We start from the raw sequence: 5,617 nt of genomic DNA on the forward strand, positions 1-5,617 counted from the left end.
GTGTGCATGTGTGTGTGCATGTGTGTGTGTGCATGTGTGTGTGCATGTGTGTGTGTGTGTGCATGTGTGTGTGTGCATATGTGTGTGTGTGTATGTGCATGTGTGTGTGCATGTAGTGTTTATGTCATGAACATATGTGCATCTCAGTACGTGTACAATCAGAAGATACCAGGTGTCTTCCTCTATAGCTGTCTACATTACTTTTGGGGACAGAGTCATTCTCTCAACCTGGGGGATTACACTTTCATCTGGACTCGTTGGCCTGTGAGCCCCCAGGACTCACCTGTCTTCCCCTCTCACCCTGTGCTGGTGTTACAGGAAAGTGCTGCCATGCTTTTTATGTGGCTATTGGAAATCAGTTCCTCGTGCTTGCAGGGCACCGACTTTACCCACTGAGCCCTTTCCACAGCTTCCGACGGTTTGGAGTAAATAGACAAAAGCATGAATAAAAACATGATGGCCAGAGTCTGAGACCTCCCGCTGACGAGAGCAGAGCGTGGAGTCTCCCAAAGAGTCATGAGCTCAGATTTAAACTAATTGGGACTTGGTAGCAGAGAGAAATGTAAGTACTGTCCCTGAGACCATTAAAAGAAATGTAAGCTGCTGTCCCTGAGACCATTGGTGGTAGCCATGGGGTGTGACTTCTTCCCACTAACCTCATCTTCTAAGTATTCTCAGGAGATAATTTAAAGATCTGGGATCATAGACAGTCTGTTTCTAGAACTTACTATGATGAGCAAGTGAATCTAAATAGGTAAGATAAGGATGCTGCACTCAACTGCTAACAACGCGGCTGCTCACACAGAACTCTGTCTTGCCAGAGGAAATGTCCTCAGCCATGGGGACCCACCTTCTCTGAGCACATGTCCTCTCCCCAAGGGTGCCCTACATCCACTGCCTAGCCAATGCAAGAGGTCTGGTTCCCAGCCTTAATTTGAAGCAACTCTGAATAGCTACCTCAGGCCCAGAACTCCTTGTGGGATTGGCTGAGGTGATTCCCTTACCTCTGCCTGATCTTGCCTTCCTACTCACTTCCGGTCTTGTCTTGAGGAGGCAGTCTCTGGTGAACTTGTTCTTCAAAAAAATCTCTCTGAACCCTTTTCCAGAAACTTGGTCTAAGATAGCCTTAGCTTCAGTCAAAGTCGCTATGGTTGCTTACTTTCTATTAAGAAAAAGCATGACGTTGGGGGAGTGGCTCGCAGGAACACTATTGGCTAGACAAGGCAGTTGTCTGCATTTTATAGGAGAGGCACGGAGGCCTGGGGAACCTAGAGACTTGTGACTGCCTGAATTTGACTGACTTAGGGAGATGTAGTTCCAAATGCAGTTAACTATGTGACCTCTTTCCAGGGCTGGAACTGGAAAGGGTAGCAATAAATACTCCTTCCATGTCCTTCTAGAAGCTCTTCTATGCATAGAGCACATGTCAAAGCCAAGAAAAGATGCTTTCACCAAAGCAGCCATTTTAGTACAATCCCCATACCTCTTTTCCTCACATGTGGCGAGCTCTGGGAAGGCACTCACTCTATAGAAGTAGCTATGGTCAGCAGGCACATGGTAAGTATGGGGACATGTTTTTGTGTGACACAGCGATTTTGTTTGAAGATGATGGGCTTACAGATGAATTATATAGAGGGCTTTCCTCTTTTTTATCATGTATATACCACTTTAGCTTTTTTTTAAAACACACTTTAGTAAAATTGCATGGATTTTATATTCAAAAGATTTTTTTATGTATTAGTTGGAATTATTTAAATTAGGCTCAGCTGTAGAATAACTGGGAATTAACAATAGAAATTTTGTTTTCTTGCACATGTTTGCTGGTTTCATTGCTTCTTGGATGAATGATTCTTGCAGTGTTTCACCTGAGGTGGTTACATGGACTATGAACTTTTAACATTTGTTTACCCTATAATAAATGTTGTGCAAATCAATCTTCTTGATATGGTATTATGAACAGTAAAGCTTATAATTTTTCATTTTTTATTGGATATTTTATTTACATTTCAGATGTTATCCCCTTTCCCCATTCCCCCCTCCACCCAGGAACCTTCTATCCCATCCCCCCTCCTTCTGCTTCTATGACGAAGTTCCCCCACCCACCCACTCCCACCTCCCCGCCCTCAAATTCCCCCACACTGGGCATCCAGCCTTCAGGGGACCAAGGATCTTGTCTCCCACCAATGCCTGACAAGGCCACCCTCCCCTACATATAGAGCTGGAGCCATGGAGGGCTTTCCTCTTTATCCCCAATTTGACCAACTATGATGGAGAGGAAAGATAGGAAAGAAGGAACGGGCATAAGCAGAAGGGAAGGAAGAGACAAAACTGTTGGTGTCATTTATGTTCAAAGGCAGAATTTCAGGATTTCCTTTACATTTCCTAAATTTTCTGCATTTGCAAGAATTCTATGTGGAAAGTGAAATAAAGCATAAGAAAGGACTTACAATTTCCTGGTGGGAAACACACAGGAAAGAACAGGTGGGTGTTACATTGAGGCCACGGGTACCCTAAAATGAACAAAGCAGGACCATTATGGGGACAAATCACTCCACCAAGAGAAAGAAAAGTTCATGGAAGACAGTCCTCATTGCTTCCCCTCCAACTGAGTCTGCTCTTCCTTGGTGAACCATTGGTCAAGCCGTGTATCAGGCAGCAGAACTGACGGCATTCACAAGCACAGATTAGAAGTCTGCAGACCGTTAAACTCATCCTTGTTATTATAAACAGTCAATGTCCGTGCTTAAAAAAAAAAAAAAAAAGATTAATAACCAAGTTAATGCTGTCCTTAAGAGGCAAAATTTGGAAACCAATTTGCATAAAAGTTCCTGGAAAAAAAAATCGAAGTAATTGGTCACCAAGCGCACTGCTATCTCTGCCAACACATCTCCAGAGTTTATTTGACCAAATTGCAAGCTCAAACAGCCCAGATATTTATAGCTTTTTATATATCCAGCCAGTCATTGATGTGACCTTTCTAAATGAACTGACTATGTAATTGCCTTGGCATGAGACAGTCACAGCCTCAAGTCTGTTTAAGGAGCCCAACAGAACTGTGATTTTAGCTTTATATTATCTACAATTTATCCCTCCATGCTCTATTCCAGAATATACTTTTTCATCTAATTCAGAAGAGCCAAAAACATATTTATTAGAAACAAGCTCCAGCCTGTCAAGTAAAATTCTAGGTAACAATCTTTGAGCTGTCCTTGTTTCTAAAGGGTGGATGAACCCAGCAGGTGACTGAGTGATGATAGCTTCCGATTCCGAGCTCATTTTTAAAAACATGAGCTCCTTAATGCTTGCTGATTGCCGTCTCCAACATTCCGGTGTTCCCAGGACACACCTCCGGTTTGTGGACTGAATCGTGCCTTGCCTCGGAGAGCACTTAAGGAGTGAGAATCAGCATCTGAGCTTCAGCTCCCAGGAGAGCAGGAAGACACACCACAAAATTAATTCTCAAAGACATATTTACAGGGCTCTGTCTTCCTACTCCAGAGATGAACTTGAAGACGTGCTTTGAAATGAAAGATTCTTAATGAAGTGAAGAAGAGTGTTGCTCTTCGGGAGTGTTTCATGGCAAATGCATGCCACACGGGTGCCCTGGGAAAAGGCTTCCCCCAACCCAAAGAAGTAATAAAAACAAAGGCAGTGTGGTAAGAGCAGGAAAGCAGTCCTCAAACAAACTGCATCCTCTGATATCATCCCCTTAGTTGATGCTTTGGGGTTAAGGGTTAGTGAGTAAAGCAGCTGCTGGGTACACACACAAGGACCTGAGTTCAATCCCTACCACCTACATAAAAATTTAAATGTGGTAATGTACACATGCAAACCCAGGACTTTGAATTGGAAATAGGTGGATCCCTGAGGCTCCCTGGACAAGGCAACTAGCTAATCAGCAAACTCCAGATCTCAGTAAGAGAGCCATTTTCAAAATCTAGGTGGACAAGGCCTGAGAAAACATGTTTGAGACTTACCTCTGATCTTTACACATGCACGCGCGCGCACACACACACACACACATCATATGAACACATACTTGCACGTGCATAAATAAAAAAATAAAAATGTTTTGGGGGTTTTCTTGGAATTGCAACTCTGCAGTTTTGTGCTTATTTTAGAAAACCATAAGTTTGGGTTTTTTTTTTTTTTTTTAATCTTCAATGTGAAATATGAAAATCACCATACTCCGCACTCTAAAGTTTGCTATAGTTGCCGAGAGCCATATCCAAACTCTCACCTTTATCTCACCGAAGCACAGAGTGGCTTTTTGGCAAGAGAAGGGGCAGCTGGCCCAAAGTCTAGTTACTTGGAGGATGAGAGCTCATCTCGGAGAGGATTCTCCTGCAGAAACTAGACCATGAAGATGTCCCCATATGCTTCAAGGTTGTCTCTCCATCCCCTGGACCTCAAGTGTATATCACTTGTCACTTTGAAGATGCACATTAATCAGAACACTCTGCACTCCAGCCAATATGTAACCTTCGAGCCTCTTACAAGGGTAACAAGCTACATCAGTAAAGTGTGGCTACTGTGAACGGAGATGGGCCATGCATCATGACCTGAGTGGCAGGATGATGACTAGTATATAAAGTTGAGCGTTGCAGACATTCTTTAAGTTCCTGGGGCCTGAGACCACAAATGTCCTTTCTTAACCTTATACTTTTAACTAGGTTTTTCCAGAACAGCAAGTAATTTCATGGCTTTGGCTCCCGGCAGGACCAGAGGATCTGAGCTCAACTCCCAGCAACCACTCTGGGCAGCTCGCAACTGTCTGTAACTCCATCTCCAGGGGATCCAATGCCTCTCACCTAATGCGAGTGAGTTCATCAGATTCCTTGTAATGATGTTGACCTCACTTTCCTAGAAAGGAGAGAAATAAATTTATTTTCTTTTTACTTTTAAAAACCTGAAAATAGGGGCCCAGAATATGGCTCAATGATTAAAGAGTTCTTGCCACCAAATCTGAAGATCTGAATTCAATCTCCATGGTCCCCACACAGTGGAAGGAGAAGGCTGACTCTCAAGGGTTGTCCTCTGATCCCTACACATGCACCATGGCATGTAACTAACCCTCCATACACAAATAAATAAATGTGGTTTTCGGGAATATGGAAGTGTCAACTAATGGTCAGCCTTTAAAAAAAATGGACTAGATTCAAAAGTAGAAATGTCACCAGAAGCCTGAGACTACACCTCACCACTGCCCCACTCCACACTTCTCTCCTAGTCTTCTCTCCCAGCCTTCCTTGTTCAGAGAACAGCATCTTGTTACAGGAGTTTCTAAGCCTATTGAACATCACTCTTTTCCTAATAGATCCCTGAGACTTGTTTGCAGAAGTTCTGATTTCAGAAGTCTGATTGAAAGCATCTCTATTTAAATGCTCCCTGCATGGCTTAGAAAAAGCAAAGTGCACCTTTCCTAAAACAGTCACGGAAATAAAAAGAGAATTTCTGCCTCATTTGCATCTTGATACTAGAAAGCCAGATTGACAGGGTCATTAGAGGTTACCAAGTCACCAGAGTCCACTTTTTTGTCTCACTCAGCAAGAACCAAGAAGTACTTGCAAGCATATTTCAGGATCTTACCCAGCAACATCCTTTCAATAATGAGAAC

General features: G+C 43.1%; 1 long non-coding RNA gene across 1 annotated transcript; it reads left to right on the top strand.

Moving 5' to 3' along the window:
* The first annotated feature begins 467 nt into the window (after window positions 1-467).
* LOC143443432 (uncharacterized) lies at window positions 468-5,061 on the top strand. The gene is made up of 3 exons (XR_013112390.1): window positions 468-562; window positions 4,720-4,820; window positions 4,920-5,061. It is a non-coding gene; the product is annotated as an uncharacterized LOC143443432 (long non-coding RNA).
* The last annotated feature ends 556 nt before the right edge of the window (window positions 5,062-5,617 follow it).

Source organism: Arvicanthis niloticus, chromosome 9 (assembly GCF_011762505.2).
Source record: "Arvicanthis niloticus isolate mArvNil1 chromosome 9, mArvNil1.pat.X, whole genome shotgun sequence".
Classification (NCBI taxonomy): Eukaryota; Metazoa; Chordata; class Mammalia; order Rodentia; family Muridae; genus Arvicanthis; species Arvicanthis niloticus.